The sequence below is a fragment of the Cibotium barometz genome, chromosome 6 (genome assembly GCF_041138505.1).
Source record: "Cibotium barometz isolate CiBa-2024 chromosome 6, ASM4113850v1, whole genome shotgun sequence".
NCBI lineage: Eukaryota > Viridiplantae > Streptophyta > Polypodiopsida > Cyatheales > Cibotiaceae > Cibotium > Cibotium barometz.
This window is the reverse complement of record NC_141051.1, coordinates 52,043,998-52,070,017: the sequence shown is the minus strand read 5'-3', so window position 1 is coordinate 52,070,017 and position 26,020 is coordinate 52,043,998.

Sequence of the window (26,020 nt, the reverse complement as noted above, 5' to 3'; positions counted from 1 at the left end):
ATGGCCGAAGAAGTGCGGATGGCAAAGGATTTCGCCAAGGCCTTTGATTTCAAGGTCCTACGCGCGAAGCCAGCACCATCACCTTTCAAAAGGTTTTTAGCTCCAGAAGGTGATTCCAACCTTCCACCGTCTAAGAGATATAAGGGTCAAGCCTAGGATATGGGAAGTTCCAGAATGGAAGAAATGTCCTTTTCCCGGAACTCAATCCCTTGGAATTCAACTTCATTCAGAAGTTCCACCCTTGAACAAGGGAGTGAAATGCTATAACTGTCAAGGATTTGGACATCGCAGTATGGATTGCCCAACTCCTTTTGGAACAAGTTTTTCAGGGTGGAAAAATCACGGATCAAGATTCCAGACTCCAGCTCCTTCCTTCCAGAGTAATCATGTTTCTTTCCGCCAAAATCAGAGAAATCCCAGAGGTAGACCCTCTAACCAACCCACATTTTTAATCCAAAGTAATGCAAGACCTCCGCCTCAGAATAGGGAAAGTCAAAGAGAGATGTTTCCAAATCAGCCGTCCACTTCCAAGGCAGTAATGCTGGAAGTGATTGAAGAAGAAGAAGAAGATGAAAGAGATCATACTCCACCTACTACGAGATGAGGACATCTCGCGTTCTTTAAGTGGGGTAGGATGTACGATTCCTCCCTCCATCTTTTGAGGTGTGCAAGTGTAAGAACCTCCCCTTCCGATCTTGTAATTATTCCCCTCTTTGAAATAAAAGAAAGATTCTGTTTTACCCTGTTTTGACCTAGAGAGAGAAAATATCTAGAGAGAGATAAACCAAAACTGAGATATTTTTGGATATAAAAATCCTCCTAGTTTCTAAAATGGTTCTTTTTGAAACAAAAATTCAAAAAGAACTTTCCAATGTGCATTTGGAATTAATTGAAAATAATTTTAAAGGACCTTAGCATAGGGGTCCAGATTTTCAGAAATTTTTGGATTATGCCAATTAAGGTTCCTATGGACCAATAAGATCAATCCAAATTTAGGGAGGAGATAAATTGAAGAATAAAAGAAAAACCCCCCAAAAATGAGTAAATGCTCACATAAGGGAAGTAAAATGTGGTTTATGGTCTTTTTTCTTTAATCTCCAAATGTTTCTCTCTTCTCAACCCCTCTCAAGCTTGAGAAGCATTCTTTTGAAGGGCTTTTTAATACAATTGAAGTTCTTTAATGAATTGTAGTGATAAAACGCATAAATTACCATTTATTCTTAAATTAAATGTTTTTTTTAGCATGTCTCTCCCCCCCCAAAGAATGGTCATTCCTATGACCTATTCTATATTTAAATGAAGCTTCTCAATGAAGCAATTCTCTAATCTAAAAGTAATTTCTATGCTTGTCAAATTGAGGCCAAATAAGTGGCTTTTTAATGCTTTTATGCTATTTAATTTATGGAAAAATTAGGAATCAATTCCATAATTGGATAGTGATCCAATTAATGGTTATTCTATCATATGATATTACTAAACTTTATGCTTTCAAAAATATTGAGAATTATTAGTAATAGTATAGCAGAGCTATGGTGAAATTTCTAAAAACTTAACACATAAATCATTTTCATTCATAATATGAAAAGAGGACTTTTTATCATATTCTAGGATTAATTATCCTAGGTTAATTGATTAATTTTCATCATAACCATGGATAAATTGATTTCAATGTTTATGCACAAATAGTTGTTAGCAAAAAGAGAAATTTCTAGTAATATATTTAAATGTTAAAAGAGGAATTCCTATGACATTTGGAATTCCATCATTGAGATGGGAAAAGAGAAATTCCTAGTATATTGGAATTAATGCGTATTTTAATGAAATTCAAAGATGAAATTTAGATAAATTTATTTTATCTATGAGAAATATTTAAATTTTAAAAGAGGAATTCCTATGACATTTAGATTAATTCCATCATTGAGATGGGAAAAGAGAAATTCCTAGCATATTAAAATTAATGAGTATTTTATTTAAATTCAAAGATGAATTTTAGATAAATTTATTTTATCTATGAGAAATATTTAAATGTTAAAAGGGGAATTCCTATGACATTTGGAATTCCATCATTTAGATGGGAAAAGAGAACTTCCTAGCATATTGAATTAATGGGTATTTTATTTTAGATGAAATTACTTTATGAGAAATATTTGATGATAAAAGAGGAATACCCATGACATTGGAAGGCAATTAATTAAATTGAAAAAGTGGAATTCCCATGGTATTTGAGATCCAAGAAATTAAATGAGAAGAAGAGGAATTTTTAGTACAATTCAATTTATGATTATTTATCAAAAGTGGAAATATGGGTAGAATTGATTTCTGTAAATCCCATGAATTCTTTTATTCAAAAGAAGAATATTTAATATAATTCAATTGAGAAATTGAGAAGGAATATAGAAATAGTTGTTCGAGAAAAGGAACCTTGTGGATGTGTATGTGAAAGAATGGATGTGGATGTATGTGGATGAATGGATGTGGATGTGTATGTGAAAGAATGGATGTGGATGAATGGATGTGGATGTGTATGTGAAAGAATGGAATGTTGCAGGTGCATTGGTCAAGCCAAAAGCCATGATGCGAAAGGCAAACACTCCAAACTCCGTGATAAATGCTGTTTTAGCTTGGTCCTCGACTGCAATTGTGATCTGATTGTAACCCGAGTACCCATCTAAAAAGCTATATGCCTCTTTGCCTGCCACTCTTTCAAGCACATTTTCAGAATATGGCAAGGGGTAATGATCCCTTCTGGTGGCTGCATTAACCTTTTTGAGATCAACGCACACTCTGAGTTTCCTATTCTTCTTTGGTACGATGACTATCGGAGAAACCCATTCTGAGTGCTCAATAGGGTATATGAATCCACATTTTACAAGCTTTTCAATTTCCTCTTGTACAATCTTTGCGTACTTAGGATTCATTGGGTAGGGATGTTGCTGGACTGGTTCAGCAGTTCTAATCATTGGAATCGTGTGTTGTACCACCGAGGGTGGAACACCCTTCATATCATGATATGTCCAAGCAAATATGTCCTTGAATTCTTTAAGAAGCTTCGTAAGTGCAGCTTCTTCCGCCTTGGTGAGGTCTTGAGCAATAAAAACTGGTTTAGACTTCTCACCCGGATCTGCTAAGTCTATCTCCTTAACTACTGCAGGGCCATCGTAGACACCGCTACTCCCATTGGTAGGCGTTCGTTGGGCTTTTGTGTAGACCACTTTACGTTCCCCTGTGGTAAATGATTTGAAATGCTCGGGTGCGGGGTGTAAGTCTACTGGTTCTTGTTGTGCTAGGCTTTTTTCTTTCAATTCCGCTTCCTTTTGTTGCTGAGCCAACTCTTGGTTTTGCCGCCTTCTTGCAGTACGACTTAGTTTCAGCTTCTCTTCGATTTCTAATTGGGCGACGTCATGAGGTTGCGGAATACACCACATGACACTTTGGAGGTATTGTCCCCAATTATCCGCTAACTTCCGATGAGCATCAATGGCTCCTACATAGCTAAGCCATTCTGCAGTGGATCTTTCCTTGTTTATTGCAATGTGTACATTAGCTCGATAGCGTTGGCGCTTATGTCTCGTTTTCTTCTTACCAAGTTTTTGATTTTTGTTTCTATCAGATTCGAACTCACTCGGTCGATTTTCACTTGTGTCCCCCTCACTTTCGGATGAACTGCAGGAGGTCATCGTCCTAGGCCTTGAGCACATTGCTTCCACATTTGGGTGAATATTTGATTCATCCCCCCCATCAGGCTCACGGTCAGTTTGTTCTTGAGATTCATACTCAGAGTTACATGGGTCAGAGTCTTCGCTACTGTCAGTTGAGTTTGCCACTTTCTTGCCATCAGGAGTCAAGTGCATAACACCTATCATGTTTATTGGCACTAACGGTGGCATATCTTGCCCCTCAGGTGTTACCCAACTTGTGCCTCTATTTCCCCATGTGTCTATGGTTGCCGCTAGGTGTACCCAATCCACGTTATCCGACTCAGTCATACCCGGTAGGACATCCATATAAGGAGAATCTTTCCCATCATCAGTCTCTTTTTTGCATGTATAGCAATACCTTAATGGGGCAGAGTGAACAGTGGTATTCGATCGATTATCAATGATAACCTTGCTTCCTAAAGGATGTGCACGACCATTCTCTAAATCAACTCGAATGACAGAGTCCTGGAATTGTAGGTAGACATGGTTTTTCGACCAATCATGCACCATTTGTGCTTCCCTCATGAAAGGACGTCCTAAGATCATAGGATGCTTGGAGAAATCCATTACAATGAAGGTATGTCGTACCTTGTATCCCAGAACCTTGATCTTAAGGTCCCTTAACATTCCAATAGGTTTAGCAATAGTTCCGTTTGCCATCTTAACCACTATGTTCATGACTTCGAGGTGAGGTCTCCCCATAGATTCCCAACAGTTTTTAGTCACAATGCTCACTCCAGCACCACCATCAAGGATTCCCTTTAGAGTTAATCCCTTGGTAGTAATGGGGAGGGTTGCATTAGATTCATCACCTTCAAAGTACTGTCCCAACTTGTTAACAGGTATTTCAATGACCGAATCTTCATCTAAGTTGGGTTGTAGATCCCAATGCTCCCCTTCATCTTGAAGCGTGTCAGGTCTATCCATATTTGCAAATTGTGGTAGCCCCGCCTTTAGTTCTCCATTGAGAAATGCCCGAAGAGCTAAGAATAGCTTAGGATCTCCGTATAATTTGGATATGATCGTGGTTTTGATTTCAGAGGACATGAAATCCATTAGCTTAGACACATTCAACGGTACTTTTCGAGACATCGCCCCTTGACTAGGGATTGGTGAAGATGGAATCACTTCCTCTTCGATGGGGTCAGGCATTCCCTCACTAAACATTCTTTCAAGCAAAAAGGGTGTTTGCCCACTTCCTGATGTCCTATCCTCACTTTCTTCCCGAATGATACTAGGTATAGCTAACGGTTTATGGTTCCTGTGAGGCTGAACTTGCGTAGGAAACACTGTGTCTAGAATTTTGACTTTTCTCGGGTTTGGCTCCAATTCTCTGTGTTTCTTCCACCAAACCCCTTAAGTGTTGCACTTGTTCAATTTCCTCAACTGGGTTTGGGTAAGTTCCAATCTTTTTCTTGAGGGTTTTTGGCCCACGTGGCTTGTCTTGGGGAGTCTCAGTCAGTTTGGGTGGTCGAGAGGGCATTAACTGACTTGGTTGTGGGGCTGAGGAAGTTTCCTTCTGTTTCCCCTTATTTATGTACTCGCTTGATTCTCCTTCATTGAGCTCCCGAGTGGGTTCCTCCCTTAAGGTAGTGGCTTTGGTCCCCATGGTTTCTATTGAATCAGAATCATCTTCAGGATCATTCATATACACGGGGTCGTCTCCTGTCCCTATGTTAGTCTTTGAACTAGGCTTGGAGCTCGTGGCATTAAGCGATCTCTTCCGCCGTGTTTTCTTTTTCTTTGTCTGAGCGATTGATGCAGTATCCCTCTCTTCAAGAATGTAGTTTTGATTTTGAAGCATTGACCGTGTAACTACATTCGCGGGTACGACAGGTATGGTTCCTCGTGCCTGGTTGGTGACCTCAACCAAATTCAATGGTTTAATCTTGGGTGCATTAGGATTATGTGGACATTGAGTGATCAAATGATCTATGCCACAACGATTACATGTAAGTACCGGCATTCCCGGTGTGCTCCCTTGATTTGGTTGCATTTGAGTAGCGATCTTCTGTAGCCTATTAGGGCACTCCGCTACATGGTGCGGTCCACCACAATCGTAGCACTGAAGAGGTGGTTTCCTCGCCAAGGTATTAAGGTTTTGCCCCCTTGTGGCGAGAGCAGCCGCTTGATATACAGGCTTGACTTGCCCGAAATGATCCTCCATGTAGTACTGGGGAATCATTTCAAACGTATCAATCCCATATGGAGGAGTGGGGTCTATCTCCTCTTCATAATCCCCACACGCACTATGTGACTCACAACCCATCTAGTTTATTGGGGTTATCCTTGGATGTGGAGGTTGTGGTCCTAGCACTGGCGGTGGTAACGGCACAGACTGGACTACATTCGGATTCCTTGGAACTATGTGCTGTGACGGTTGCTCGACAGGTTGTGCACGCATCAGCGCGGGTACTTGAGGTATGTTTGACCAGGCTAGTGGTGCCTGATTTGCCAACATTCGCTTAAGTACTAGGCAATCTTTAGATTGATGGCCATACTTACCACATGCATTGCAATTCCCATTGAATTTGACTCTGAATGTGGGACCTTCACTCGTGCTATGTGGTCCTAAGCACACCGAACACCATTGTTGCTCTCTCCTTGGGTACATATGGCTATTCTGAGGAGCTCGATTACCCCTGAAGTATTCTTGGAGAGCCTTAGTAAGGTCGGTCACAGACATTTCAGATATCTTGGGCTCCTTGGCAATAGGTTTTACCGTCATTGGCTCGTGCCCAGATACTTGCGAACTAACGGATTTTGTCTCCGAAGACACCTTTTTACCTGCAATCATCAAGTTGTCTTCTAACTGGATTGCATTGGCAGTGACTGCTTCCCACGTTGTAAGACTTCTAATGACTAGGCCATTGTATATGTCCTCGTGGCGCAATCCTCGGATGAATCTATCAAGCAGTTGGTTATTATTGAAGCGCTCATCGGGAGTGCAGCGAGAATTTAGATGCTTCAATCGGCTTATAAAGTCTCTCACTGACTCCCCTTCCTCGCGTTCAGCTTTTTGGAGTTGAGATGCTACTCCCCAAAGCACACCCTCACGTATGTATTCTTTCAAGAACAATCTCTTGAGAGTGGGGTAGTGAGTGCGCTCTTCAACCCTTAAGATTCGATACCAATCTCCGGCCTTCCCACTCAAGGTTAAGCCTAGGGCTTTACACTTATGCAGCTCATTGTGCTCTTCCAAGGAATCACACACGTGTTCAAAGACTTCAATGTGCTTCCTAACATCCTCGTTACCACTGAAGTTCTGAGTGAGCTTAGCCACTTGTACTGCCTTACTTCTAGGTTCTCTCTCAGGCATGCCCCGCATGTTTTCCGCAATGGATCGTCCGATCGTCTGAGCAAACGCTGCGAGATCACCTAGGTGAGCAGGCATAGCTGGTGGAGGCACTTCTGGGATAGCCTGGCTGATAGGAGTTGGCGTTGGTCTGAGTATGTTGGCAAATGACGTAGGATATGATATGTGGCTAGGCCTAGCTCCTCTTGGATAAGGGTTGTGATAAGGCGGTCGTGGAGCATACGCCATTGGCATACTAAGAGGCGTAGGAGCTACATGAGCATGAGTAGCGATAGGTACATAGGGTCGATAGGCACTGGCACGCACTATTGTAGGTACTGTTCCACTAGGTAGCGGTGTCGTACTAACTACAGTGGTAACAGGTGCGCTTTCTGTCATGCTCATCATTGGGGTGGGCATTGTGGATTCCCTAATGGAAAGTTGAGCCAAGGTTGGAAAGCTAAAGTTACTGCTCGTGGGCTCAACCTGCATTGAGACTCCAGGCGAAACAACATATGAAGGGTCTATGGGACTCACCAAGGGAGTCTCCAATTGTGATAGGGTTGGTTGTTTGGCCTTGCCCGTATCCAAAAACCTCATAGGGCCAGTGGAAACTAGGTTCACTCCCCTATTTTGCCTCTCAATTTGGATAATTCTATGAATAACCTCACATATCATTTGTTATTGCTCCTCTAGATTAGTGGCGCTAGATGTAGATCGTAGGACTTCTAACCAACCTACATGGTATGTGTAGCCTCTAGATTAGTGGCGCTAGATGTAGATCGTAGGACTTCTAACCAACCTACATGGTATGTGTAGCCCGTGTATAGGTCAGTTAGAGTCTGTGTGTAGATCATATTCCCAATTTTCATTGAGAAATATCCCATCTAGACTTGGTGTGCCAAACGGTTCTCTTGAAGTGGACGCAATGTCACTTCTTATGGATTGGCTTCTAGGGACCTCTACTTTAGGAAGAGCATCGGAAGTTGGTAGCTCAGTAGGGCCCTCATTAAACGAAGTGGGTAGAATATCCACATGGACACTCTTTGGGAGGGTAGGGTCTACATAAGATGTGAATGGTGAATCTACTACCCCTCCTTCTTCATTTACTTCGCTTGTCGCATGCTCAGAGCGTGTAGCTCTACTAAAGGTCTCTATTAGATGACTAAACATGCTAGATCCGGGTTGTGGGGCCCAACCTGGCATGTTTTGGCTTGTCTCCTCAGGGTTCTTGGTAAGGTGCCCTTCCATGGCTTCTGAGTCAGAGGACGAGTCACTATCCGCTATTCGTGGATCTTGGGTTGCACTCCCTTGGGTTCCAGCCGAAGGCCAAGATGCCAACGTGGAGGGATGGTGTGAGCCTGCGTAAACTGAAATGCTTGAAAGAAAGCTATGGAGGCTCACTCTCCTATATATATATATCAACAGTCCAAGGCCGGGGTCGGGGTCAATATGGGGTTTTTCTTTTCAAAATTTTTTTCTCCAATTAAAAAATCTTTCCTCTCCACACGTTTGGTTTTTTCTTTAGAAATAAAATTTATTTTTTTATTTTTTATTTTTCGAAATTAATTTTTTTCTTTTTTTTCTTGGGATAAGTTTTCTAGGGTTTCTTTCTAGGGTTCAGCCTTGGCCGCGGCGCAGTTTGCACACAACACAGGTCTGGGGATTCAGAAATCCCGCCTCACACGTAGAAAACCAGATAATAGAACGCACGCCCACACGCGGAGTGAAAAAATAACAAAAGAAACAGAAATGCAGAAGACAAATTGCAGAAACAGATTGCAAAACACGGAACACCTCAACAACAAACACACAGTCGCTTTCCTACAGTGTAAATTAAACTTCACGCAGCAGCCCGAGCTGCAAACTGGAGCTTGGTGCAGGGCAACTCCCCGGCAGCGATGCCAAAAATGTGCGCTTTTTCCGCACAGGTCCTGGGGACTTGCCGAACACCTATGCGAGCCACGAATGGCTACAAGCATACAACCAGAAAAGTAAGCTCAAACAGAATGCAAGGGTGTGTCACTCACCACTCTAACCGCCACTGTGAAGGATTCCCGCGTCGCAATAGTGAAGGAGGAGCCGCCTCACCGCTCTATCGCCTCTCCGCCGCCGTGCCGCTACACAGTGCTCGATCGCTCTCTCTCTCTCTCTCTCTCTCACACACACGTAGGAGAAGGAAACCAAGGAGATAAGGCAAGAGCACTCTTGTATTCACAACACATGATAATGAGGGTTTTAGGGTTACATTTGACTCTTATAGGTGACTTGGCTGTTCACACATGGGCGCCCATACATGGCCGGTCGATCCTAACCCTTACCCTGCTGATATTCAAGGTGCGCCTCTCATCGGCGATCACCTAATCCCTTTATCCTTAACATATGGTGCCGACAAGCCCGGCCCATGACTCAGAATATTTAAATTAATGACGTAAAACATAGTTTGTCTCAATGTCCGTATGGGTTAACAATGGATGTGGATGTGTATGTGAAAGAATGGATGTGGACGTGTATGTGGAAGAATGGATGTGGATGTGTATGTGGAAGAATGGATGTGGACGTGTATGTGAAAGAATGGATGTGGATGTGTATGTGAAAGGATGTGATGTCGATGTGAGTGAATGGATGAGATGTAATGTGATGTGAATCAAGATGTGAATGAATGAGATGTGATGTCAAGTGAATTGGATGTAAATCAATGATATGGGATGTGAATGGATGAGATGTGATGTGATGTGAATCGGGATAAGAATGAATGAGAATGAGATGAGATGTGAAATGAATGTGATGAGAATGAGATGAGATGTGAAATGAATGTGATGAGATGTGAAATGAATGTGATGAGATGTGATGTAAATTGAGATAGATGTGAATGAATGATATATGATGTAAATGAATGAGGTGTGATGGGATGTGAATATGGGTAGATGATGCGAGTGGATGAGATGTGATGAGGATAAATGAGGAAAGATGTGATGAGATGAAAAATGATGTGATTGGATGAGAATAGGAATACATATGAATTGGATATGGATTAAGTAATGTGGAAAGATGTGGAACAATGTGAAAGACGAGAGTTCATTATAGAAACTATATTTATGACCTGTTTTAAAATGACTGTTTTATGTCAATAATGCTCGGGAAGCATTTTGATTGTCTTATGAATGAGGTCGTGGAGACCTAATTGATAATCTGCAAACAACAGGTGATGGAGAGTCAACGGCGCGTAGCAAGGTCGGTCGAGGTCTTGACTAGCCTCGGTTCAATTTAAATGGTGAGCTTCCTGGTACGGTGGATGAGGGAACAAGGAAGCAACCTATGAGTGAAGCGCTAGGTCACTTGCAAAGGATCTTAGAGGGTGCTGACCATACAGTGCTTGGGCTCTAGGTTGTCGAAGATACCCACACGTGCATCAGGGAAGATATTGGATCAAGGAGTAAGAGTTGTTTTCTGAAACCGGGCATAGATCTGGTTGATTGACCTTGCTGGTCCTCAACGGATGAGTCCATGCCTTTTTTATATGGATCTGTTAGTTGATCTTGCTGATCTTCAACAAAGATTCCATCTTGATTTTTATAAGTGAATATACTACCGGGTACTATGAGCTAGAAACTATCGAAAAGGCCCCTGAGGGATAGGTGGTGAGTGTTCTTGTTGACAATGATGCCATAGGTACACCGATGAAGGAATGATTGGAAATTAGGATTCAACTAGATATTTTGGAGGATTATGACCAGTTTTTGAAGAACCAAGAGATTAGTCTCTTGTTCGGATATCCGTGGGTGAGGCCCCAAGTGAGGGATCCTGCCTCGTGCAAGAAGTGCTACTTCCGCTGCTAGCACCCCCGAATCCGATGCACGGAGGGGACAGGGATCTTTTATCTAGGCTTTAAAGACTACCAAGACTAGATTTCCAAACCTAACTAGGATTGGTTTTAGAGTTGAAAAGGGGAGAGTGGACACAATATCGGAATTGTAGGAGGATTCAAAATGGACCTTCCCATACTCAAATTAAGCCAATTTTTTTAATAAAAAAATCATGGTAACAAGTATATTAAACCCTATAGTTTTTAGATTAAAAGATTCAATATTTGATTTTCTAGAATTAAATTACAATTGATTTAATGGACCTCTAATAGTCATCACAAATTTTACAAATTACATCTACAAAAATCCAACCGTTAGATTTGTAATTTTACCTTGATCCACATTCTACTAATCTTCCCCAATCCAATCATCACCAGATCAATACAAATTTAGCATTTTAAGTGTAGATGTGGTGGGAGGATAAAATAGTGTGCTTTTTAATAATTCTATTGCCTTTTAAATAATATAGAAAATAGTAGAACACATAAAAAAATTACTCGACAAATCAACTTTAGCTCAATGTTATGTGAATGTGTGATATGCAAAGTGGGAACATCATATGAATAATAATGTAAAATTCATATGCAATTTACTCACATTAAGTGTACCTATCCAAACGTGCGAGACAGGGTATGTATACAATTTTTGTGCCCAAACAAAAGAGGCTTTGCAATTATTGGATATTTGATTGGATTATAGCTTTAGCTGCCCAACTTTGCATGTGATGTTTCATTAGAAGACCTTGAAGTGAAATTCCTTGGCTAACTAGGAGAGATTGGCTATTCTTCTCGGCACATATAGATTTATTACTGAATCTAAGAAATAGTAGGTCTTAGGGTTCCTCTAAGCAATAAACATAAGAGACTTTAGTCCAGTCGTAAATTCATTTAGTGAATGCATGAATGCACGGTGGTGAAGTGAAGAACAATTTGAAGGATTAAGTCACAGTTTAGGATACACCTGAGCAAGTTGAAAAGTTTGATCCATATCGAGGTTGCGTGTGTTGTAAAAATGGATTTGGTGCACTATGATGGAAGTCTTTAGACTGCAACTCGATAACCTATACAAAAGCTTTATCTAGCACGCTCATCATCAGATAACCATAGTTCATAAGCAAGCTCGAATTCAACATCACTAGGTGAGTCTTCCTCCTTACTTAGGCCTTCTAAGATATAGCTTGATGCTGGATGAATAGGCAATGGTCTGAATGCATTCTGGCTATAAAATGGCATAGACACTACAGGCAAGGTGGTCAAGCATCCCACGCCCTGAAAAGCCATAATAAACTCCCTTACTACTATCCATAATGGACATGGCATGGGTAAAAGTATCTCATGAAGTGATGGGGTGTGTGCACGATAATGATCTTGCCTCCATCACTTGTTTGCTTCCACAAGGGGTGTTTTGACTTGATCATGTCCATTGACCGCATAAAGAACACTCAGATCATCATGCCTTTGCGTTGTTACTCCTACCACAGATTAGAGTAACATTGTCCCATAGCATAGAAAATAGGTTCTACACTACCAGCAAAATGATGGGCCAATGTAAAGAGCATATGCCGCTCACATGCATGGCATGGAGTGATGGGGTGAAATTGTAGTAAAAATAAGTCAAAAAATGCATGTTCACAACAAGTCTCCCCTAAATATGCATAAAAGTACCGAGAGTGGGTTTGGAAAGGTGGTATGCTAGTCACTCCCTGATAAGACCATTCATGACAATCTGGGTCCAAGATATGTGTATTTGTGGCATGCCAAGTGAAATCCATTGCTTCATACTTGAAACAGCAACAAATAGTCTTATAGAAAAAGTCAATATATTGAGATTGTTCATTCTCTTGTTCTATTGTTATTGTGCTCCTCTCTTATTTTATCCTTTGCTCCTCATAGCGCATCGTTGAGATCCAACTTTGTTCGAGCAGTGTATCCTCTTCCAAGGCACCTGTAGGCATTACAAAAGCCTTACACGGCCAAGGGTTATTTCTAGTGAGCTTCTTGCATGCACACTTTTGACTTTAGCCAATGTTGACTCTAACTTTGGCTTCTTCAACTTCACCCATGTTTTGTACAAGAATAAGTTGTGACTTGCTCCCAAGTCAACCATTGCAAGAAGACTAGTTGTTTTCCCCTCCATAGAGAGTCTAACTTTAAGACAAGTAGGATCTATCTCAAGGTCCTCTTCTTTGATCAGGTTTATAGTAGCCATGTTTATTTGTAGTATTAGAGCTGATTTTGTTTTGCTTTGGCTTTGGATGCCCTTGCCCTAGCCTCTTCTTGTGCCTCTTTCTTGAGCCTCTCTTGTTTTAGCTTTTCCTGTTTCTTTTTTTGCACATGACTATTCCAACATGTCTTGGGTCAAGGATCCATAGTATTCTTTTAGTTTGCTACCATTTATGTAACCTTGCATCTCAGCTCCATCAATGGTCTCAATGCAAGCTATGCACCTTGGGAGGTGAGTTTTATAACTCTAAATGTCCCTAGCCCTTGATATTTCAATTTTTTCCCCTTGGAAGAACCAACTCTGTACATAAGTACTAGGTCTCCTTCCTGTAACTCCTTAGATTTCATGTTTTGGTTAAACCACTATTTCCACCTAAGCATCTCCACTATCATACTATGGAGAGCAGCCACTCTAGTCTCATCAAGATTTTCCAAATCAGTCCGCCTCTCAAATAGAGCATTCTCTCTAAGAGGTTCTTTCACTACTATCCTCGAGTTGGGCACTAATCACTGCCTCAATCTCATAGGCGAGCTGAAAAGAATTTGTCCTTTATCTAATTTATAGGAAGTTCTATAGGCCCACATTGCTCGAGCATCTACCTTTTGTGTGGCTTTCGCTTATGCCCACTTTGTGAAATAATCATAGATAATGATTACATACCGAGCTTGCGTTTGTCATGTAGCTGGGCTAATAGATTGAGCAAAAGTATATTCCCCACTTCTCAAAAGTTTTTTGCACTATGATTAGAATCAAAGGCATTCTGTCTTGTCCATGAGGAATGTTAAAGCGTTAATATTTGTTGTCACAGTGTTTGAAAAATTCCATGGCATCAACAAACATAGTTGGCCACCATAACCCTACTTGTAAGATTTTGCGGGTAGCTCCCTTGCCCACAAAATTTCCACCAATAATTCCACTGTGGGTCTCTTCCAATATAGTTAAGAATTCATCCCCGTGACACACTGTATAAGCATGTGATTCTTGTCTAGCTTTCACAATTGACATGATATCAATTGGAAAGGTGTGGCTAATTACTTGGTTGATAAGTCATCACATCTTATCCTTGTTCATAGCTTGTCTTATGGGAATCCATAGGCAAGATACTTGGAGATTTATTCACTCTATTCCGGTACCAAATCTAATAGAGTAGCATCTAGTAGTTTGTTAATGCGAGTGGGGTTGGCAAGTTCTCCATTAGGTATTCTCGACATGTGGTGTGCTAGTACATGTTATGGACCTTTCCTTACTATTGTAATATTAGTAAATTAAAACTCCAATAGCAGCAACTAGTGCATGATTCACCCATTCCAACAAGGTTTGCTAACAATATACAACAAATCTTGATGATCCACAAAGAAGGTGAACTTATTAGCTAATAGACAATGTCTGTACTTTCTCATTGCATACACCTTGGCTAGTCCTTCCCTCTCAGTTGTGTTATAACGTATCTTAGCTTCATTAAGCTGCCGGCTTGCAAGTTGACTCCATGCATCAATATGCACATGGAACATGAGATCCCAATTTGGTAGTCTCAAGATAGGTGCAATAGCTCTTACGACCTCTTCAATTCATGATAAGCCTGTTGTGATATTCCTCAGTCTACTCAAGAAAAATCAAAAGCTTATACAATGGCTTGGTAATATTAGCATACAACACAATGAGCCTTCAATAATAGCCTACATGACTCATAAAACGTTGTATTCCCTTGTAGTTGGTGGGTGGTTGCAACTCTAATATGAGTTTTACCTTACTATCATTTATGAAAATCCCATTCTTGGACACTATATGTCCCAATATCACTGCGTGCTTTACTTAAAATTGGCACTTCAAAGGATTTAAAGATAAACGATACAATCAACACCTTTGCTTTACCCTGACTCGGTGGTTATAGTATCGATCATTCACTCATCCAAACTATCTTGAATCACCGATGGCAGAGTCTCCTTATCCAACCTTCTTTGATCTTCTTCTCTTTCTTATTGTTCAGGTAGAAAATTTAGTTAGCAGTTATCCACTATTTTCTAAGGTCTTTAGTGCGCTTACGCATGTCTTATGACATTAAGTGGTGTTGCCACCACCTTGGATTGCAATCCAATCATTTGGAGTCCCATGGTTGGATTGGTTGACCGGTGAAGATTCTCTAATGCCTCAATAAGGATAGTCCTTGATCAAATGGTCGATTCCAGATTTTACACAGCTCAATCTTGGGTGTGTGCTGGCTTGAGTATTTTGCAGTTTCATAAAGGACACTCATCCACATGATGAGTCCTTGGTAGTGTGATAGCATTATAGCAGGGCTGTCCTTGCTGTGGGATTAATCTCCTTGCTCTTCCATTATGTTGTAGCTTGGAACATTGGCACTCCTGTGTTCCATTGCATCAAAAAATACTCCAGGGCTATCTCCCAAATGTCATCTAACTCCTCCATGGTTTGTCAAGGTTCCCATGCATATTCTCCTTCTTCATTCTCCTTCTTCAGGCACCTCTTCAATGATCATTTGATTAACTGGCATTATGTGAGGTGCTGGTGGCTGTGTGGTGGTAGGACAGGTGGCAATATAGACAATTTGACCACTCTATACATTCCCCTTATTTGGTTCTGCATGTTTTTTCCCCTAGTGCATGCCCTTGCCTAGGTGGTACATGTAAAGCTAGCTTTTGCCATTGTGTAGAAGGCAATAACTAAGATACCTGTAGTTGTTGTGTCTTGCTGATGTGGGTAACTACACATACTCGTATCATGGTTCTGCAGTCATATATAATGTGCACAGTACACTTCTTGTCAAATGGTTTGTTGGCATATCTATAGCTTTATCTTATCTAGAAGCATAGTGCTTAGCTCATCTAAATTCCTATCCTTTATTCCTCTCTCTAAGGTTGTCGTGCTCGTTCGGTCTGACATATGCAACGGAGCTACTGTAGTGACAGATTTGGTGTCATCAAGTTGTGGTAACTCAAGCATGTTATCCTCAAAGTCGATGGCTAGTTTGCAATAATCGTCAAGTGATGTTGGCTTGGCCAACAACAAATAGTCATGCATTTTTGTGTCTCTTACTCCACTACTATAGAAGCATGGAGATAATTGCTCATCCAGTAACCTCTCTCAATGCTTGCACCTTGATTGTAGGTTTTCAGACGTGAGATGTAATCCCTCACATGGAATCATGCACCTCTTGCTTAATGTTGTGTAATTGAGACACATAGGGTGGTGCCACTTATCTCTGCTTCATGAAAACTAGGTACGGACACACTCTTAAGTCATGCAAAGTTAATCCTCTCATATCTAGCTTAAGTGATCGATACCATTGGTGCCCTTTTCCTTCTAGTGTAAGGGAGGAGAACACAAATAATTTTGTTTGGTCACTAATCAAACCATAAGTTTCACATACCAATTTGAATATCTTGAGGTGTTATATGGCATTGCCACATCACCTGAGAATTTTAACATCAATCTCACCACATGATTGGGCTTGACCGGTGTTGCTCTTTTTGTGATGGCAGTGGCTCCCTAGTAACCCCGTTCCCATTTCTCTAGCTTAAGCGATCAATACCATTGGTGCACTTTTCCTTCTAGTGTAAGGGAGGAGAACACAAATATTTTTGTTTGGTCACTGATCGAACCATAAGTTTCACATACCAATTTGAATATCTTGAGGTGTTGCATGGCATCACAACATCACCTGAGAATTTTAACATCAATCTCACCACATGATTGGGCTTGATCGATATTTCTCTTTGTGGTGGCAGTGGCTCCCAAGGAACCCCCTTCCCATTTCTTTAGCCATCTCGCCACATGATTGGGTTTGATTGGTGTTGCTCTTTGTGGTGGCAGTGGCTCCATAGTAACCCCCTTCCCATTTCTTCAGCCATCCTTTAGTAGGTCAATAGGTTTTGTGAATCCCATATGAGGGGTTACTCTAATTAATTCTTCCTTGGGGCCTCATATGCCATCCTTCTTGTAGTTGTCTCGTCCCTACCATGCCATCCTTCTTGTAGTTGTCTCGTCCCTACCTTAACCTCTTGTTGCCAAGCTCTAGCCTATCTCAATTTATATGTACCCTCACGTAGTGTTGGAACAGCTCCTACATTCCTATTTACATCGCCGTCCAAGATGGCTCCTCCCCTATTCTTCCCTTCTTGTAAAACAACATGCCTCTCACGTTCTCTTGGAACTCTGGGGTTCTGAATATTGCATCTACTTTTGCCTTAGTGTAAATTTTCCTTGAATTTTCTCTCAAATAGATCATCGATAGATCATCATTATGTGAGAGAGGTGCTACGAGAGTAGGTCTTCTCGAGGCTCCTTCGGGAATAGGCTCTAGAGGTGGCATACCCTCCATTGCCTGAACAATATCTCTAGTACTATTTTGTGTGACCATATCCTCTCCATTTTCCGATCAATTTATTTAGTACTTTTTGTGTCTCAATACACTGAGGTTGGAAGAACTTTCCTCGTAAATTTTCGTATCAAGAAAGAAGGTCTCTCAGCCAACTCCATGTGGAGATCCAAGTTGATCTTCTCTTGTTCAAGCCTTCTAAGTTGTGTTGAGATATCGAGCTCAACTAGTGAGGCGGTGGACACTAATGACCTGCCTGGGGGATAGGCCCCACACTTACACCCTCCTTACACCACTGGCATGGTTGGTGAGATCATGGGTCATATGTGGCCAGTGGGATGACAGGCTGTGTGGTGACAGCCATTCTAGAGACTGGCATAGTTATAGCGCCAGCTCATTTAGTTGGTTTCACACTATAGAGAACCCTAGTATGTATTTGGTTGAGTACCTTTTCATACTGTGTGTACTCTTATCTTTGTATATGATATGTTGAGTGTTGTGTGAAGAAGAAGAAGATTTTCAGCCTCTCACCTTGTGTGTTCTTTTAGGGTTTTGTGAGTGTGTGTTCTTGCAAGAGCTCAAGCTCTCTTCTCCCCTGCATCTTTTCATGGTATCAGATCCTGGTTCATGCTCAGGGCTGAGCTGCAAGCAAGAGCAGCACAGGAAGCGGTATGAGGGTAAGAGCTTCATCTACTCTTCTCTATTTGTGTTGGTGACTACACCCTTGTCGGGAGCTCTACGGGAGGCACCGGCAAACGATCTCTGATTGAGGAGCTTTCTTCGTGGGAGTAAATCTATAGGGCAACTATACTGTCCTATTGGCCAAAAATTAATTGGGCCATAAACGCGTTTCGGCCGCGTTAGGACCTCTGTTCTTTAGAAAGCAAGCGATTTCTCGAGCACTGCGGGTAACTCATCGATTCTATGCAGAACTTTGTTTTAAGAACTGCAGGAAGACAGATTGGTTGTGCCGACATTGTGTGCACTGCAAGGAGGTCAACAGTTGCCATTGGGTGTATGTATGCACATTGAGGTCATTGGTTGTGACATTTGAGTGTAGTACAGTACCGCTGTGCAGAAAATACAGCAGTTTCTGCAGGACAAACCAAAGTGTTGTTTCTGGTAAATTTGTGAGTCTGGCAAGATGTCAAATAATGGCATAAACCAGACTGTTGCTAAGAAGATTGATAAGAACAACTTCCATGCTTGGAGGTTCAGGTTGACAAACTTCCTGATGGGAAAGGGTTACTGGGACTACATAGAAGGTGAGCATGAAGAGGCACCGGAGATACCGGAGATCAATCCGACTGCTCTGCAGATGTGAAAAACTTCAAGGATTGGAACCAAGGAGCCAAAAAAGTTATGTATTGGCTCTCTATCAGTATACACGACACCATGATTGGGCACATACAGGATGCCAAGTCCCCCAAGGAGGCATGGGACACCTTGGTAAAACTCTATGAAACGAATACCAAGGCACGAAAGACACAGTTAATCCCTTGCATCTATTGGCATTTCAGTAGATGATGATGATAAGGTGGAAGTCTGTCTACGTGGTCTCGGGCCACAATACAAGGCGTTCACATTAGGAACTCAATGGAGTTTCTTGGGCCCTTTAATTTGGACGTTTAGTGAAATGCTTAAAATGCTAATCCATCTTTGACCAAGCCTAGAGGCCTAGTCCTAAAAGCATATATTTGATTTTTTACAAAAAATAAGAAAAATGAAAAAAAGGAGATATTCTTAGATCTGGCCACCTAGGTGACTTTAATGCTTACTTTTGGGCTGTCAGTCAGTTATCATAGCCTCTCTACCTTTTCGAACTCCAAACATTCCAAAAATTCGTCACTTTCTTTCCCCCTTTTTTGTGTGTGCACCAGATCTCTTTCTCTCTCTACATCCTCTCACTAAAATGCCCTGCACTTCTTCTCCATGGAAAAAAGCATCTTTCTCTACTCCAAAAGCCATAGCTAGTAGATCTGTACTCCTAAATGAGCCTTCTCTCTCCAAACCCACAGTAGTAGCCATGGCTTGCAAAGGAAGAAGCTTACCATGAGCATTCTCTCTACAATACTTGCTCCTCTCTCCATAGCTAGCAGATCTGTACTCCTAAATGAGCCTTCTCTCTCCAAACCCACAGTAGTAGCCATGGCTTGCAAGGAAGAAGCTTACCAGGAGCATTCTCTCTACAATACTTGGTCCTCTCTCCAAACCCACAGTAGTAGCCATGACTTGCACAGAAGAACCTTTTCATGATGTATTCTCTCTCTATATTGCTTAGCAGCCATAGCTTGCACTAAAGAAGCTTCCCATGATGCATTGTCTCCTTTGCATTTCCTTCTCACCATTGCCAACCCTCTCTATGTTTCTTTGGCTCCCTTTGCAGCTTCTTTCTCTATCCACAATGCAGCTCTAGAGAAGCAACCCTCATCTCCATTCTTCCCATTATTTTTTGATTCCATATCCTGCTCCTTCCACTCCTATTCAACCCAAGCTTACAAGCCTACTTTCTTGTAGATGGCACTACAAGACATCACCAATAAGCCTTCTAAGATCCGCCTTCAGGTTGATTTGGAGACAGAATACGCAACCCTACGCAGTAGGCATGTTGCACTCAATATTTCATACGATCAGCTTCGAATGCAAGGAGCAAAGGCCATTGATCTTTGGATTGATGGAAATCTTTATCCACCAGATCTAATATCTGGTGCCCCTCCACCATTCAAAAGCATTGCAAGTTTTTTGAAGTTTGTTGGTGATGGTTTCAATGGGCTTCTTGGCTATTGTAGGAGATTACACATGTTGTGGCTAGATGAGGCAGCTGGAAAGAGGCAAACACAATTTGCCTTCGACCAGCTTCAAGCGGCGTCGACTAAGCAGATCAATAGTTTGATGCAGAGGATTAAAGAGCTCTCAGAGGAGCTTGAGGTGCAGAAGAATAATTTAGCGGATCGTGTGCGCACAATAAATCAATTTACCAATAATTATGTTCGTCTTCAACACTCCACTCGTAATCTTCGGCGTCGTGTTCACCATTTCACTCACCTTCCCATTGGATATCATGCAAGGCAAAGAAAACGTAAAGCTGTTGGGTTACTTTCTAAGACAGCAGGCGCATGCAAGAGGCGTATTCAAACAACCAGGTAAAAATTTTTGTAGGAATTATAGCAACTTTGAGAAGCAATTAATGAATAAAGCATCTCTCATGGGTGACTCTTGCGATTGTAGGGCATGTGCAACAGCTATACTAGGATGTAACAACGCTGAGGAAAAGGTTAATGTCTCCCTTCTTCAGCATGTCCTTCAGGAGAAGGATATCATGGAAATGATAACAGGTTCTGGTAATGATAAGCTGCGGGAGACCCTTCGTCGACATTTCTTGAAGGAAATCAAAGAAATTGTCACACCCAAAGAGATGCTTGATATATGTGACTCAGCAAGTATTAGCCAGAAAGGTTACAGAGCAATGTACAGGTCAATCACTTTAGGGTTGTAAGCAAAGGGAGTTACGCAATCCTTGCTTCCAACACTTTATAGCTTACAGATGGCAAAGAAGTGTGCTAATGGTGATATTGCATCCATGTTTAATGGGTACAAGTGGGTGGAGGATATTATGCCAATGCCAACAAACAAACCCTTTGAGTACAATGCATATAACAATGTCTACATTGACATGGAAGTGCTACAAAAAGCAATGATTCAGTACTATGGCCTCACACTTGACAGGTGGAAATGCCGTGTTTGTCTTGAAGCTGGATGAATGTCAAGTGGTTAAAGGTCAAAGACTGGAGCGTGTTAGTTTAACCTTGATGAGTCGAGCACTTAGAGGAAATCCTTTAGAGACCCAAGAGTTGGATGCAAGTCAAGACAGCAATAATAGGGGTCAAGGGCATAAGCAAGACTACTACAACATTCAATCAGAGAAGAACATCTGGTGGCAAGCAGCATGGGTCCTCCCCAAAAGAGAACCATGATACCTTGAGGTGGTATTTTGAACGGTCTGGCATTCAACATGTCGTCTCTTGTCAGGTCAATGGTCAAAAGCTTGATGTTTCCGGGATAGGCTGCTTTAACGTTGAATGGCACTTGGGTGACGATCTAAAAACCTTAAAGTGTATGTTGGGTTGTAAAACAGGTGCAAAGACTATATTCTCATGTGTTTACTGTTGTCATTCCAAGACAGCAGTAGACTCAAGAGTAAAAGGGAAACAACCAACACCATATTCATGAGTTTGGGAATCTCCCAAGTCCCATTTTTGTAATACTAAAAAGGTGGGACCCGATTAACATGTCTATAAGTTTCTCAAAACCCTATCATGTGACCAATCATTCGAAAGCACTTGAAAAGAGGGATCTATTAAGCTTTAAAGCGCACAATTTGGAGTAATGGTGTTCAAGTTATGGCAAATCCAAAGTTTTGACCACGTGTCCCAAACTTATGAGAAATTACCATATTCCCCAATATGGTGTTAACTTAGCAAAGGCAAAAGTCAAAAACAGGTGGGTGTAAAAAAAGCAATCGTTTTTGATGCTGAACAGAGGAAAGGATCAAAGGTATGGCATAATGGTAGATTAAGTTGTGACCAGAGCAAGCCACCTAGTCGTGACTAGGAGGACAATGCTTGGAACCCAATCTTGGACATTCCACTATGTCAAGTGTATGTGTGCACATTACATGCAAGACTCAGGATTTTGGATAAGCTATTGATGCTCCACATAAACTATGTCTGGAACATGGAGCCCGAAGATCGACAAGAAGAGTCAATATGTGCACTAGAGGTTGTACTTTCCTCTATTGGACTACATGCTGGAGCAGTGGTCTTGACAAAGGACAGAAAATCAAACCCTACACAAGACAACCCTAATAAAATTTGCATAGGTGGATCAAAGGCAAGACACTTGCTATCAAACCACTTGGGTTCTCATAGCCACACTAACTTTGAAATTTGGAAGAAGATATGTGATGTTACAACATATCAAGGAAATGATGCCAGGCTTGGCCTAAAACGTGCACGTGTATGGGAGGTGTGTGATAAAATGGTCGATCTTCTAGAGCGACCTCACCTGGATGACCATGGTATTGAGGCACTTAAACAAGCCACTTGTAGATTTACAGAAGAAATGGTCGAGGCATGGGGAGAAACACACATTACTCACTACATGGTAATGTTATATTTCTTGTGTCCTTGTAGTATGTTCTTCATACTGTTTGTTGACTTTTTGTAATTTTCTATGCAGCATATATTGTATGGACATGGGCCATACTTTCTCGATAGATATGGCTCTTTAGCACTTTGGAGCAATCAAGGCATGGAGAAATCATATTACCAAGCAAAGGCCGTCCGTAGAGCTCCCGATAAGGCTGTAGTTGCCAACATAAATAGGGAAGAGTAGATGAAGCTCTTACCCTCGTACCGCTTCCTAGGCTTCTCTTGCTTGCAGCTCAGCCCTTAGCATGAACCACGCTCTGATACCATGAAAAGATGCAGGGAAGAAGAGAGCTTGAGCTCTTGCAAGCACACACACACTCACAAAACCCTAAAAGAGAACACACAAGGTGAGAGGTTGAAAATCTTCTTCTTCATCACACAACACTCAACACACCATATACAAAGATAAGAGTACACACAATATGAAAAGGTACTCAACCAAATACATACTAGGGTTCTCTATAGTGTGAACCCAACTAAATGAGCTGGCGCTATAACTATGCCAGTCTCTAGAATGGCTGTCACACAGACTGTCATCCCACTGGCCGTATATCACCCATGATCTCACCAACCATGCCAGTGGTGTAAGTGTGGGGCCTCTCCCCCAGGCGGGTCATCAGTGTCCACCGCCTCACTAGATGAGCTCGATATCTCAACACTTCACACGCGCTCTCGGCTTTGTCTTGAACTTCATCAGCTTTGGCTGATCCATTTCTTGAACTTGCTTTGACACTCCAATTTCCCCCCTCAAGGAGAGAAATGGATTCTTCATAGATTCAATGATGGGAACATCCAATGGAATGAGTGGAGGGAGAGTCAAGGAAGCATCAACAATATTTTCAGCATTAGCCACATCCTCACATTCATCACCGTTTGCATCTTCATTATCCGCATTGACTTTATCATCAAGAGATAAGGGCCATCTGAGAAACGAGAATTGTCTGCATCATCATCAGCACCATCTTCATCTTTACATTCAACTTCGACAATAGGGCCATTAACGTGGCCATCTTCTTCAGCCATAAAAGGGTCTTTTCTCGCAATCACAGGAGGGTCGATTGTTGCCTCTCCAATTTCACGGGTGAAAATCTACTCCAAATGCAACTCTATTGTCAGATGCAAGGTCTTTTGCCACAGCAATTTTAGGGTTAATATCTTCCTCATTGTGGCCCAAGTCGATGTTATGGCCTTCTCCATCTACAACCATGTGGGCTACAACTTCAGGTGCCTCTTGGGCTAGTACTGTTTGCACCTCTTGGGCTGCTACTATTTGCATCTCTTGGGTGGCTTCAATTCACACATTGCTTGTGCCCTCTTTCATCGCCTCTCGTGTTGCACCTTCTTGCGCCACTAGGGCTACTGTTATATATGCCTCTTGGGCTTGCATAAGGGAAGAGTGATCAACCCGTGCCTTGCAAAAACATTCCACGCACCAATCAAAGATTGTGCTACTGTATTTTGGGAGTTTTCGAGGTTGTGGATTGTTGGCTTTGCGAGAAAAATAGGGGTAGAGCCCCCCAACAGGCTCCAAGGTACCCATTTGATACCATGTAGAGAAAGTGAAATGCCTGCAAATCCTCTCTCTAACATCAGAGTTACACAGAGAAAAGCTCGTAAGTGTATTTGTTCGCTACCAGCTATTGAATTGAATCAATACATCTTTATAGTTATGAATAGGCGTGTCCTTTAAGGTTGTACCCTTTGACATTTTGGGTGGCCAATCACACTAGGCGGCCAATTGGGCATTAATCCCAACAGAGTAGGATCTATTTTCTTATTGCCACTGAATACTGGGAGTGCTAGATTGATCTTTAGTTTGGAATTATCTTTTTGAGAACTCCTTGTGGCTCTGCTCTCCTCTCCTCCTAGTGAATTTGGCTCTATTTGCAAATCTCTTCTCCGTCACTGGCATTACCACCAGTGATGGAGGAGAAGGCGCTGAATGGTCTGGTTGAATTTCTTCTTTGTTTTTCTAGTTCTCCTCATTGCATCTGGCTCGACATTCTATTCTCTGAGGTGTGGTCTCTTGCTCCTTGATTATTTATAATTGACTGTTCTGATTAATGTGAATTAATCAAAACTAGTAGGATTGTCAAATGTAGAAGGTTTGTTGACTATCTAGCATGTAGGCCAGATGTGAACAGACAGATGTTAGTCTAACTGGCTATAATATCTATTGCCATAAAACCAATCAGTATTTGGTTGATCAGGCTAACTAGTTGCCAGATAGTTTTAGGGTAGCTAGATATCGCCAAATATCACCAGAGATACTTCTATGTCTTAGGTTCATAGCTACCAAACATCAAATGTTCACCAAAGTTAGAGTAATTAATAGGTAGATGTACAAGTAATCACCATATATAAACAAAGAGTAACTTTATTATTAGTATGTGCCAAATGGCCAAATGTGTAGAATGCTCAAATGAATATAAAGTGCTCTTAGATCTCAAGGGTTACAATAGCATAAGGGTATGCCAATCTAAAGATGTTGAAAATGAGCCTCCCGATTCCTATTTGTAGGCATCGGCCTCCTCTACCCCTTGGCACTTCCACTTTCCCACCTGATCAGCCCCATCGGCTTCTAGAATGCTCAACTATCTGTCCAGCTTTCCAACCTCAGGCTCGTAATCCTTATCTTCAACAGCTTCACAAAATGAGATACCAAGCATCTATAGAGGTCTTTGTTGAAATTGATCTTTTTGGAGTTATGGACGTAGGTGAGTACAATAGAATAGATGATGATCTTTAACTTTCATTTGTACAACACTATACAAATGATTTCATTTCTCATTTTTGACATGTTCCTATAGATATAAAATTGTTAAAAAATCCAACCATTAATATATATATATATATATGTGCTCATACCATGGTTAATACAATGGCACATATCGTGGCACATACTGACGCGGAGGCTATACCGAGGCCTGTTATCTGCCAAACTCCTTGTGGTTTTGAAGGCCTATACCGAGGCCCCTAGAATACCGCTAGTAGGGTGGCCTTGATGATCAACCATCCTCTTGTAGTGCATATAGGGTTGATGCTCGGACACATCATAGATTAGCTTGATGGATATGCTTGCCGAATTTGGAAGCACAAGGATTGCTTAAGGAACTTCTTGTTGAGAAGCCATGAATGTGAAAGTTAAAGCATTTGGAAAAACTAAAATGTAGTAGAGGCATTAGATAAGGGATTCTCCCCTGGATTGCATTGGTGGGTTTCACAAAACATTTCTTATGATGTAAAGTAAGAAATGAGAAATCAATGGCCCTTACTCTCAATACACATCAAGGTGAAATTGTACACCTTTAGGTAATATTTAACTTTAGTGATTGCCATATTGCTACATCACAAAACAAAAAATTAAGAGTTCTTGGTCCCAAAATCGATGT